The sequence below is a fragment of the Camellia sinensis genome, chromosome 4 (genome assembly GCF_055761805.1).
Source record: "Camellia sinensis isolate YWXY chromosome 4, ASM5576180v1, whole genome shotgun sequence".
Taxonomy (NCBI): Eukaryota; Viridiplantae; Streptophyta; class Magnoliopsida; order Ericales; family Theaceae; genus Camellia; species Camellia sinensis.
The window spans coordinates 174,465,512-174,479,719 of NC_138964.1; the positions used below are offsets into that span (position 1 = coordinate 174,465,512).

Consider the following 14,208-nt stretch of genomic DNA (forward strand, 5'->3'; position numbering starts at 1 on the left):
AATAGGACTTGTGACAACTGATGGAATGTAATTCGGACCCGTAGGTTGGGATTTAGAAACGAATACGCCCAAACTTACTCGAAAAAGGGCGTTTCGCGGGCAAAAATTCAAAACAGCCCCTGAACCACCATGTGACTCTCATGGGTAGCTTCCCCATGACAAATAGGACTTGTGACAACTAACGGAATGTAAATCGGACCTGTAGGTTGGGAGTTAGAGCCAAACACGCCCAAAACTTAGTCTAAAAAGGCGTTTCGGGGGTGAAAATTCAAAACAACCCCCGAACTGCCATGTGGCTCTCATGGGCAACTTCCCCATGACAAATAGGACTTGTGACAATTGACGGAATGTAATTTGGACCTGTAGGTTGGGAGTTAGAGCCGAATATGCCCAAAACTTAGTCGAAAAAGGGCATTTCGGGGCCAAAAATTCAAAACAGCCCCCGAACCGCCATGTGGCTCTCACGAGCAGCTTCCCCATGACAAATAGGACTTGTAACAACTGATGGAATGTAATTCAGACCTGTAGGTTGGGAGTTAGAGCCGAATACGCTCAAAACTTAGTCGAAAAAGGACGTTTCGGTGGCGAAAATTCAAAACAACCCCTGAACAGCCGTGTGGCTCTCACGGGCAGCTTCCCCATGACAAATAGGACTTGTGACAACTGATGGAATGTAATTCGGACCCATAGGTTGGGAGTTAGAGCCTAATACGTCCAAAACTTACTCAAAAAAGGGCGTTTCAGGAGCAAAAATTCAAAACAGCCCTCGAACCGCCGTGTGACTGTCACAGGCAGCTTCCCCATGCCAAATAAGACTTGTGACAATTGACAAAATGTAATTCGGACCCATAGGTTGGGAGTTAGAGCCGAATACGTCCAAAACTTACTCGAAAAATGGCATTTCAGAGGCGAAAATTCAAAACAGACCCCGAACCACCGTGTGACTCTCACGGGCAGCTTCCCCATGACAAATAGGACTTGTGACAACTGACAGAATGTAATCCAGACCCGTAGGTTGGGAGTTAAAGCCGAATATGCCCAAAACTTACTCAGAAAAGGGCGGTTCAGGGGCGAAAATTCAAAACAGCTCCCTAACCGCCATGTGACTCTCACGAGCAACTTCCTCATGACAAATAGGACTTGTGATAACTGACGGAATGTAATTCGGACCCGTTGGTTGGAAATTAAAGCCGAATATGCCCAAAACTGATAATTGATTCATTATAGAAGGTTGCTTTTGTGATTGAACATACATTTCTACATATTTCCTTTTGTGATTGAACTTTATTTTGGTTATTATTTTTCTCACATGTTCTAATATCCTGAATGAAATGGCACTGACAGACATTAATAAGTAGCGATAGTTTTATATCCAATCTAATGATTCAAGTACCTTTTACAAACAATTAATGAGGAAGTTGGTAAAAAGAATAGTTTCTATTCACATTGGGCTTTGATATTGGTTTAGCCATAGAATTTGGATACATGTTGCATACAAATAGAAGATTGTTATATTAGCTTTATGTTAGTAATGACAGATTTAGTAATGATTGTTCTGCATTTAACAATGTTCCTTATAACAAAAGACTTTAGAAAGACTAATAATTGATTCATCATGGAAGGTTGCTTCTTTGATATGTTATTTGTCACTTGTTCCTAAATTCATTCATGAAGTTGGGCATTTTTTGGTCCAATTCTAATGCTTTTTGTTTTTTGTTTTTTTTTTTGTTTTTTGTAGATGACTTTGTTGTGTGGACTTTCAAGGTAATATTTTGGTGTATGGAGAAGAAATTTCACTTTTGTATAGAACTAATGTAATACTTTTGTTATCCCCGGCTTTTGTGAAGTTCAGTATTACTGATACAGAATACTTTTGGCAGCCAGCAAATAATTACTGGCATGGTACATAGATCACCTTTTGTCGCCGTACATATATATGATTTTTTGTCGTGGTACATAGATGTACTTTTGTCTTGGTACATACATCACCTTTTGTCGTGGTACAGATTACGATGGTAATTTATACCATGCCAAATGGTCATTTCACATGGTAGTAAATGTAATTTTTATATATGGAGGGCTTTACTTTTTGTATGATTCTATATTTTGTATGGAATTATTATTTTAGTTTGGACAATAGTTGGTTTGTATGTACTTTGACAGTTAAAGTTATTTTATTTTATTTTTTTGTATACAAAAATTGACTTTTGGCGACTAAAAATTTAGTCGCCAAAAGTGAATTCTTGTAGTGTGTGTCAAAGTCATTTATACCTGACAACATCATTTGGACATAATGACAACATGACACTAGTAGTGGCAACAATGCTATTATAATGGCCTAAGTCGATGATGATGGTGTAGACGTGCCCAAACGTCCCGGCTCCGCACGCGAATGGCGCGGAATCCGTTTTGTTCATTAGCTACTACAGTTCGGACTCAATGTCACAGTTCTAAATCTAATCTCGCAAAGTGCAATGCAAGACTGATAAATCACCAAAGAGTCCAAATCCAGTAAATCGTTTTGGAAAACTGATTGTAATAAAGAAGTGTCAAACATGGACTGCTTTGCTAGATACAGAGTCGCCACCTAAATGTTTTTGTTTTGGGAAATTTAGGAAACCCTGACTTGTGCCTAAGGCCACGTGTCCGTCATCACCAAAGTTGCCTCGGCTCGGGAACTTGGGTACAAGAGGGGAAGGTCATGTAATGAGCACCCCCACTCGCCCGATCAAAAAGATCGGCCTTTACTAAGCATGATATTTTGTTTTTGAAAACACATGTGTTCTTATGCCGGTTTATTAGCTAGCTTACTACGTGGTGCGCACACATACAAGTATAGACTAGATCGCCTAAGTTGGAACTAAACATCTCATGTTTGTTTGAAAATAGTTTGAAGGTGCTACTCGCAAGTAGGCTAAGACGTGGATTTGTCACCCTCAAGTGGGCTTAGAAAACATGATTTTGTCACTCTCAAGTGAGCTTAAAACTCACATTTCAATGAATTGTTCCAATTCAAGCAATCCAACCTTTATCCACAGGCATTCAGGCAGTTATATCATTTAAGCAAATAGCCTTATGGCAAGCATGTTGTCATGGCAATCAATAACACACATGTAGGGATGCTAAAGTATAAACACTTACAGTGTACTCCGAGCCAAAACAACAACTAGTTAGTAAATCAATGCATGATCCTACCTATGTTAAGATGCCTAATGCAACACATGCAAAAATGTAACTAAAATGGGCTCGGCTATTCTAAGATGGCATATGAAATGCAACTTGATAACATGCTATTGAATACGTATTCAAGTAAATGTATTGAAATACAATGCAGTTTGTATGATGCGCCGAGTCCGGTGCATGCAAGACAGATGAATGAATGCAAACATGCAAGCATAAGGATGCTAATCAAAACATGACCTAGAACTAACCATCGTAAGCGGTTAAGTAAAAGGGAGAAAGACGTGGGGTTGGAAGACATTCACACACTCACGCACACTTATTACAAAATTCGCCCTCTTGACGGAGGATCCGAATGAATAATACAAGCTAGCTACGCTAAGCTATTCTAACTAATATAATAATCTAATTAGACTAATTATTACATAATCAAATTGAATATTAGCTAAGCTAAGCTAATTAAGAATTTACAACGATGAATTAAATTAGCTAACACATTAACTAATTAATTACAAATTAACTAACTATACAAAGCAGTTAAAACGGCCTCGAGAAGAGGGGCATATGCATGCTCGATCGACTTCGCTCGGAAATCCGTTGCCATGCCTCATGTTGCCTCTGTTTGCACTGTTCTGCACCTCTGAAAATTATGCCAACTTCTGTGATGCTTCTGACCTACCTCATGGACATTCTGAGAGGTCATCGGCCAAGAAGGGTGGCCATCGGCCAGTGGATAATGGTCATCGACCAATTTTGAGACTATCGGCCAAATATTTGTAGCCGATCGGCACACTACATAGCCGATCGTCCATCTCTTCCTGCAAACTCCTCCTTTTGCTGCAGCAGAGTACAAACAGAGGCATGGCAATACATTTGCAAGAAAATGTTTGTACAACCACACTCCTTATCATGTTTGAAGCTCAAAGGAGTGTAGTGCTCGACTCTAGAGCCATCAATCATGCATTTCGATGCATGATGGCCAAAGAGGCCAAGTTGCACAAATCAATATGGATGAAATGCACAAAAACACATAAATGCCTTAACCTCTATCATGCGTGATCAAGAGGGTCAGCGACCGAGAATTGAGGCACGTTTCATCACTTTAAGTATGAAACGTCCCTTGTTCCTCGTGTTTGGCTTGACACCCAAATCAAACACAATGCAATGCATGCACAACTTAACAAAGCTAATGGCATGCAAACAACGCAATGCAACCTAAACATGTAAACAACATGGCATGCAACAAGTATGTAACAATGTTATGTAATGCAACTAGCATGCAACAACATGCAATGCGACAAACATGAAACAACATGAAAAATAGACTTAAACTAAAATGGATAGATCTCAATCATGCCCAAGTTAGTGGCTAAAACACCAAAACTAAGGCACCAAAAGGCAAAACATGCATGCACACATATTAGTCCACAAGCTAGGCAACAAGAACGTAACCCTTAGAGGCACTCAAAGGGTGACAAAAGTGGAAGTGTAACAACACTATAAGCTCTAAAATTAAGTATGGAATGATGCCAAATCAACCAAGCAAGACAAGTATGGCATGCAAGAAAAGCTCAAAGCTTGAAACTAGCATAGGAACTTGTACCAAAGTCACACGAATCAAACCCCAAAGGGCCAAGGACAACCAAAACAGTCCTAGATCAAGCCAAAATGAGTCTAAAACATGCATGGGTCAAAGCTAAAACAAGCCAACATGAAGGGCATAAGGCATGATGCATGCAAGGCCAATAAAGAGGGTTACACTACACCTACCAAGACCAAGCATGGCATGACTTAAGAAATAAAAATCAGGGTTATGGCATGTCAAAATAAGCCCAAAAATCCACTGAGATGGCATCCCAAAAGCTTAAGCAATAAGACATGCATAATGGCTCATGTTCAAGGCTTAAAACACAAACCTCCCAATGCATGGAAAAAGTGACAAATGTGAGTGCATAATCGCACTATATGGACTGAAATCACAGATGAAATGATGTCAAATCATGAACATGGTCTAAGCAATGCATGCTAGTGACTTGGACACTTAAAGCTAACAAGCTAGAATGCACTATGGCTATACAAAGCAATGCATGCATGACTAAAACAACATCAAAGAGAGCTCAAGAATGGTAAAACATGAGGGAAATCTTTTTTGAGTTGAGCCAAAACATGCAAGAATGATGATCCAAACACAAGATGCATATTAAGGCAATAGAGAGGATTGCACTACAAGTGCATGGTGCATGCAAGAGGCTATCAAACCAACTTTAGACAGAGGTATATCACGCTGAAATAAGGTCTAATACATGCTAGGATGGAGCCAAAACAAGCTTAACAAACATGTTACTTTTATGAGCCATTAATACAAGCATATGAGACATAAGGAGAGGGGATGACCCTCTCCTATTTGGGACCTCAAAACACTATTTCCACCACTGAAAATCCTCTAGATTTCAGTGGTGAGAAGGCCAAAACAAGGTGGTCCCAATAGCTTAAAAGGAAGGCACAAGAACAATACCAAACAAGGCCTAAGAGGGGGTAGACAACCCCCAACACAAAAGTGACCTTAAACAAACATTACAAGCATGAAAAATAAAAACTTTTTACAGTAGAAAGTTAAGCTTAAATCATCATGCAAATAGGTCCAAAAGCTTAAACCAAAACAAGGGTTTAAAGGCTAGTTGACTCACCCTTGAAGAACACCTTCAAGAACACAATTCCAGCACTCTTTTCTAACCAAAACCAGTCCAAAAACACTAACACCAGCTCCTAAGTACCTCAGCAACAAAAGGATGGTGTTCTAGTAGGTGCTTTAGTGCAAAAGTATGAAGAAAATACACTTTTGAGCACAAACTAAGGTAAATATGGAGAGAGGTAAAATATAAAGAGAGAGTAATATATGTTTTGTATATCAACTTTTTAGAACCTCTGGAAAGGGAGAGGGGTCTCCCTTCATATAGAAATTCAATTCTCAAGCTTGTTGAACAAGCTTGAGTCTTGATTCAATCCCTCCATACACGTGTACGGAGGATGAGATCTGTGCTTACCAGCTGTCACAGCTGGCACAAAAATATCTGCAAAAGCAGGTGGAAAGGTCTCGGCCAAGAAATATGGCCGATCGACCAAAAAGAGTGCCGATCAGCCACCACTTATGGCCGATGGCAAGAAAACAAGGCCGATGGCACAAGGCCTTAGCCGATGGGTTGTAGGGATGGCCAACAAGCCACCCTCTTCCCTCAGAAGCAAAAACCACAAGTCCTTGGTCCACAACCAAGCACAAAACAAACAAGTTGAGAGATCCTAAGGCAAGGCGCGCAGCCGAGACCTTCGGGAACTCAAAACGAATACGAGCATGGATGATCATCGAGTGTTCAAACGATGACGTCCAAGTCTTGAGGACGGTCAAAAATAGGGTGTCTATAGATGGTTGTGTTTCAGTGGATCAAAGGGCATGATTAATTGAAGTTAGTAACAATAACATTGTTGCCTAATTCACTAATAATGACAAGGAAAGAAAGAGTGAGAGTTGATGAGATAGTCATAGCAACAACATTTCAGGTAACATTAACATTGACGATAATGACTGAGAGAGAGAGAGAGAATTGTAAAATGAGAAACATAGTTGGAGTGTCATGCGTTTTTGTTAGTGATAATGTTTGAGGTAATGAAAACACAACAACAAAATTACATATAAATGGCGACTGATTAACCGATCAATTACTATTCGAATATTGACTAAATTGATATTAATGATTAGGCTTTTACTAATTGATTGGGAACTATGAATAAGTTGGGAATTAATTGGTTTAGTGTGGCTTATGAAAACTAATTGATTATGAATCAATTAGGTTTATTATATCAAGGATCCCTACAATCAATTGTGATATTTGAATCTCCCTTATATTCTAATGGATTGTACAATCAATTGTGATAGTTCAAAACTCTGGCCACTAATCGATTGTATAATCAATTGTAGTCTTTCAATCCAATCGATTTTGCAATCAATTATGATTTTCCATTCACTCCAATATGCTATACCAATTGATTACACTATTAATTGTGTTTGAAATTTTAAAAGTTATGATGCTTTGTTAATGTTGTTATGATTTTCGGGACAAAATTACAATCAACATGCTATGTTATGATGCATTGATAAAAGTTATGATAGTTTGTTATGTCGATATGATTGTGGGAAAAAAAGTTATACTCAATGTGTTATGGTTATGATTCATCAGTAGAAGTTATGATTTGTACCACCAAAAGTTATGATTTGTCATGATGAATCATAATAAAAAATGTTACGATTCAAATGTTATGATAATTAATTAGAAATAACTATATTTGTTATGAGTTGTCATTATATTGTTATGATTTATAGTGTCTTTGTTATGATACTTTGGTCAATATTATGACATTGTTATGATTCATTGTAGTATTATTATGATATTTGAAAAACGTTATGATTCTTTCATATAACCTGTTAAATGACCTGTTTAGCAAGTTACTTTTTATGACGTGGCACAATATGAACCACACAATAAGTGCATATCATATGCCCTTTTAGAAGGTGCACATTGTAGACTTTTCCCTAAAAATTTGTTCTAAATTTCAGTTTGAGAAAAATTCATTTTTATTTTTATATTTTTCCTCGATGATTAATTACATCTCAAATTTTTAATAATTTCAATTTTGTCTCCAAAGATTTTGCAATCATATCAATTTATTTCCTATTGTCACATTTAAACGGAAAAAAAAAATTAAAAAATTAAATTTTGAAATCAAATTTAAAAGAAATATACAAACTCACCTTCTCTTTTGACAGCCCTCAATCCCCACCCGAACAATACCTATAGCGATCCCGATTTTCCTTTCATTGTTTAATTGTATTCCGAACTCGGTTCCGTAGATGTGTTGTTGTCTTATTCCCGTTTCCATCCTTTACTCTTTGTATATGAGTCTTGGGTCGTGTTGGGCAGGTTTGAAACAGGTTGGTTGTGTTTGGAAACCAAGGGTTGATGTCCAGATTTTGGGCTTGATGCTTGAGCGGACCTCTTTGTATATCAGTCCGAAAAACAGCTTTTTGGATCACTTTTTCGGGCCATTCTCTCTCTCTAACTTTTCAAAGATTATGCATGATTATACTAGATTCATCTCATTAGTAAGATACATGTACATCAATTAGATGGTGACTAATCATTGATGAATGCACCTATATATACAATGTATAGAAGACTAATGCTAATACATTGAATGTGGTGGATTTATTATGAATGAATCTTAGAGATGCATTATGTATCTATTATGAATATGTAAGATACATTAATCTATCTAATGAATTCATTATTATAGAAGATGCATTATGTATCATGAATGTATGAGATACATTAATCAATTTAATGAAGTTCATTGAATGAATAACTTGAGAGTTTCTCTCTCTAGACTACATCTTCTCTCTATAAATACATCTAGTTCTAGTGATCTTCTACCCTAGTTCCTTTGTATTGAGTGTGGAGCTTCCCTTGATCTTCTTTTTAATTTGAAAGTTTGGCGATTTGGAGCACTTTGGTTTTTGGCCTTCATCTTCTCCATTTGAGGTAGGGATTTCTTTGTTCTTTTTCAATACTCCGTCTATAAATAGACATATGGTAATTTTGTATTGCATGAAAATCATATCCGTGTTGGATTTGTTTGAAAATCATGAGGGGAACCTAGGGTTGGTTGTTTGAGAATGGTTTTGTTATCATTGACTGTGGTTTGGACTAATTAGAGAATAAAATTAGCATGTTATTATTGAAAGAAGAGAAAGCCCTAAATTATATTTTGATTTGGTAAAATAAAAAGGGTTTATGGTTGAACAATGTTGGTAAATTTCTATTGTTAATATGAGTTGTGTAGAAGGTGTTAACAGTTAAAGGATTAATTATGGTATTGGAGTTATTTTGAAATGAACGTATTGAATCAAGTTGGGTTATGGCTTATTATCCATGGAATTGATTTTGTAAAATGAAGAGAATGTAATTTGTTTTGTGAAAAGGGAAAAGTGTTTTTGGAATAAGTGATGGAACATGTTGACTTGAAAAATTATGAAAGTTGATCTTGAAAATGGTAAATGAAATGTTAACTCTATGTGAGTCTCAGAAAATAAATTTGAGAATTGAACTATTGTATCATGAGTGTTGAATACACACATTTGGGGGTTTTATCCTTACCTATCGTACTAGTGTCGTTGTTGGGTTTAAGGATTGCTTGAGAGTTGAGTCTCTTTTATTAGGTGTACTGAATACATGCATCTAGAGGTTTTGTCCTTGGTCATCGATGGAGGATGACATTGTTGTGTTGAATTCTGATGTATGCATTACACTTGTGTTGGGTAAACATTATTGAATAATTTATGTGTATGTATTACGCTTGTTATTTATGCTTTGTTGTATTGAGGAATTTGTACATGATAATCGCTTATATACATTGTTTTGTGTGGGAGGAGATAGGTGATGTACTCCACGGTTTAGGGGAAGATAGGGGATGGACCTCTAAACCGGATTTTGTTTGGGAGGAGATATGGGATGTACTCCACGGTTTAGGGGAAGATAGGGGATGGACCTTTAAACCAGATTTTGTTTGGGAGGAGATAGGGATGGACTCCATTAGCACCACTATATGTGTGCTTATTGATATTAGAAGTGTTTTTGTTTGATATTGATACAGCACTAAAATGTGTATCATTTGTGAAGTATAGAAGTGTTTTTGGTTGATATTGATACAACACTAAAATGTGTATCATTTGTGAAGTATGGAAGTGTTTTTATCTGAGATTGATACAGTACTAAAATGTGTATCTATTATGAGGTATGAAATGTTTAAAATGAGCTATTTTCTCGCTTATCGCTTGGCGTATCCTTAGCTTACTGTGCATATAGCCGGTAGAGCAGAGTTTTAATTGTTATCGTCAGTGTATCTAAGTATGTTATGGGTTGTGATGGTTACAGTTTTGAAAGGCCGAGCTATCTCATTTGTGGATTTTATACATGTTGATGATTTGTTATTTCCCTTTTATTTAAGGCATGCATGTATTGATATGAATGTATTGGGAACAAACCAAAATGCCATTTTGAGATTTTGGAAAGTGTGAAGGAAAATGGGGTATTTGTGAACATGTTTTCAAAAAAGGTCATTTTGTTGTAAGTACGGAAAATAGGGGAAGAGTAATGGGCTTGGTGAAATTGTTTTTTTCTAAAACTGTTATAGTCATGAAAGTTTGGAAAAATGGGTAATAAAAAGGAAAAAAAAAAGTGAACCGCTTATAGCGTCGAATGAAATGGCTGTTTTTGAGAAAAGTTCATACTTATGTATATTTTGTATAAACTGCCACATTACTATTCTAGTATGAGAATGAACATTCATGATCATAGCTATCTGTAAGTTGTTATTGTTGGAGATCATGTTGAGATCCTACTGGACTATATGTTCATCCCACGTTGTTGAATCTTTTTCAGGTGATAGCCAGGATGTTCTACAAGGTTGGATCTTCTTATTTGTTGGCCACGGGGCCTCTTTTGTGTTGGCGGAATGCCATTTATGTAAAAAGGGTTATACCCTTCTTCTTGACTTTTAATGATGTAAGCCCAAGGGCAATTTATTTAGTGTACTCATGTTGTATTTACTTGCATATGAATGAGAGCAATGCTATTCACTTCTACAAGTTGAATATACGAGTTTATTTCCGCATGTTATCTCTGAAATGGAATTAAGTAAATGAAATTGGTAATACTTTGAGTAATAAAAAGTGGGGCGTGACAATACCTCTCTAGTTCGATTAAGAACCCAAAAAAAAAAGCCCAGTCCATATATTTTGGCCCTTAAAAAAAATCACTTTGATCCTTCATATTCTAATTATTTTGTTTAAAATTAGACATAAAATATTATGTTAACTGTGATATGATATAAAAGTATCTATGTAATAAAACAGAATAGTTTTTGAAAATGTTTAAGAGATACAATTAGTTATAACGGTATAAATTGACCTAATTAAAAAATAAACGGTTGAGATTGTGAAAGGAAAATTGAGTTCCTACCCATCATATAATTAGTAAAGTATTAATATTTTCTTTTTAAAAGTCATAAATCAAGGATTTTATTGATTAACATATTAGGTATGAACAATTTTAAATTTTAAATATTTATTAAATATACTTGCTAGAGTCAATAGATTTTTTTTTTCTTTAAAAAAGAAAAAAATAATTAGTAAAGTATTAATATTTTCTTTTTAAAAGCCATAAATCAAGGATTTTATTGATTAACATATTAGATATGAACAATTTTAAATTTTAAATATTTATTAAATATACTAGCTAAAGTCAATAGATGTTATCTTTTTTCCTTTAAAAAAGAAAAAAATTACAAATTTAAGTTGGAGCTTTTGGAGCATCCGAAGCCTTTGGTGTTGAAACGCTATTTTTGCTTAGAACTCCTGCACCTCACTAAAAGGTCAGTAGTTCAAATCTCTCTACATACGTGTGGGTCTTATTTTGCATGTATTAATCGAGACTTTCTCTCCCACTTTTGAGAGTTTCTTTGTAAAAATTCATATTGTATATCTTTATTACTATGATTGTAATTCATTGACTTTTATTGTAATATCTTATATGAATCAAATCTAAATATATATAATGTATATATATATAGAGAGAGAGAGAGAGAGAACCATGCTATCCACTGTTTTGAACAATTGTCTAAAATTTTATTTTGAAATTAAATAAAATAATTTATAAAAAAAATAAAAAATTAGTTAGAATCAAGTAAGTTTTAATATTTTCAACTAAACTAAACTAAAATATTATAATTTTTTTGTTTGTTTGTGTGTGCGCACTACCATTAATATTTTGTTTTAAGTATTATATAACAAATGCATATTCATAATTCAATTGGTAAAATTAAAGCAAATAAATTACAAAAATTATAATTTTTGTACAACATAATTACATCCCGACTATAAAGTTTCCATAATTACAAGAGACATAACAATTTTATCTTATTATTATTATTATTATTATTATTATTATTATTATTATTATTATTATTATTATTTTGTCTTTCTCGCCCTTCTATCATTTCTCTATTATTATTTGTTATTATATTTTATTAGAAAAATTTTAATTTTTATATGTATTTTTTTTTTTTTTTTTGTGATGGTAGATTTTAAATATAAAAGAATTTGGCAGGTGGTAGTGATGGTTTTTTGTGATAGAAGGTATGTTTGGATTTTGGGGATTAAGGCTACATAGCCCAAAAAATAAATGAAATATTTAAAATTTTATATTTGTTTTTAATAAATTTCAAATAAATTTTTTTGTTTTTCATTTTTGGGTTGTGAGAGAGAAAATTATTGAACTAAATTGTTGATTATTAAATTGAAAAACTCACATTGATTAACAATTTGTTTGGGTGGAAAGAGAAAACTAATTAAGGTGCAACCCATAAATTTAAATTTATTTATTTTTTATTTATGAGCAAAAAAACATAGAAAAATTAAGGAAAAATTGGTCTAGGGTCCCTCTCCTACTTTTCGTAATGGAAGAGATCCACAAAATTATTTTTTGATGTCTAAGGTCCCTAAACATATATCAAAGAAATTTCAGTCCTTTATACTATCTTCAATTTGTCTTCCAACTGTCTCACTGGAAGAATCCCAGCTGAGTTTGAAAATACTTTTTTCAATGCCAGCTTCTTGAACAACACCGGTCTTTGTGCAAGTAATCCATCACTCGGCCTTGAGATCTTCTCTTCTAGATTTGAAAACTCGAGGCTTCTCGCTATAACATAGTTATAGCAACAGTCTTACTTGCATCACCTACACTACTCACATTCTTCCTAATTAAAACTTGCAGGAAAAAGGGCCGTGAATTGGATTGAATTTGAGTTTCAAAGAGTCAGACATTTTGTCAGATTTGACTGAAAATAAAGTGATCGGAAGTGGTGGGTTGGGAAAAGTATATCGTGTTGAGTTGAACTGTCATCTTCCAACACTTCCCAAAGCTTTACCCAGTGGAGATTCCCACTCCCAAACTCACCGATCTCACACCACTCTCACCCTCCACCACCACCACCGCTAGAATCTGACCCATCACCACCCCAAACCCACCGCCATTCTTACCCACAACCACCGCCTCCAAAACTCTTCCACCTCGCCGAGCTCCAACTCACTTCAGACTCCAATTCTGACTGACTCAACGCCCTCCACATGCTTGAACGCTGGCTCGTTCCGAATCCCCCCACAGCTGCCGCTTAAATTTCTCTGGATTCAACCCAGAGAAAATTCAAATTTCTCTGGGTTCATGATAACGGATACGATAGATGAACTACATAAATTTGTTCCATTATCACTGCTTCGTATTCATGGCCTGGACCAAACACCTCTCTGCATTTGTTTTTTGGAGGCTCCTCGGTTAGAGAAGTTGCCTTTCTTCCTCACCTTTGAGAAGCAAGGAAGTGAGTTGAGGTAGGGGAATTCTTATGTTCAAAAAAAAAAAGGTAGAGAAATTTAGGAAGTTTAGGGAAAATTTCTCTGGACCAGTTTTCTCTGACTTGAATTTTCTCTGGACCAATTTTCTCTGGATTGATGTTGAGGGACCTTAGACATCATCAAAATATTTGATGTCCTTTATAATATAAAATCATAATATCAGGGACCTTAAAAAAAATACCCCAAAAATTAAATGTAAATAGTATGTATTTTATTTTAAAATAATATATTTCATTACATGCATAGCACGGGTCATATATTAGTATATATATTTTTTGATCGGCTATTGAAATAAATATGTTTGTTTGCAAAGTGGAGCTTGAGATTGTTAGTCCTTTGGGACTAGCATAGACCTTGGAGAAGAGGATTAACAAAGACCTCAAGGTTGGGTTTCATAACTAGTGAGGGGGAAATTCCACTTACACCACAATTTTACCTTTTTACACCTATTTTCTTATTACACTTTTAAGAAATAATTGAAATTCTCATTACACTTTTCATAATGCCAAAAC

At 35.2% G+C, this 14,208-nt stretch overlaps 1 protein-coding gene across 2 annotated transcripts in view; it reads left to right on the forward strand.

Annotated features, from left to right (window-relative positions):
• Positions 1-2,238, forward strand: part of LOC114306908 (uncharacterized) — a 40,454-nt gene extending 38,216 nt beyond the window's left edge. Inside the window, exon 10 of one of the 2 annotated variants that reach the window (XR_014327917.1) lies at positions 1,739-2,238. The gene's annotated coding sequence lies outside the window, so the exon portion shown is untranslated. The remainder of the gene's footprint in view (positions 1-1,738) is intronic. The other variant, XR_014327918.1, reaches the window with a different exon arrangement.
• Positions 2,239-14,208: the final 11,970 nt, after the last annotated feature.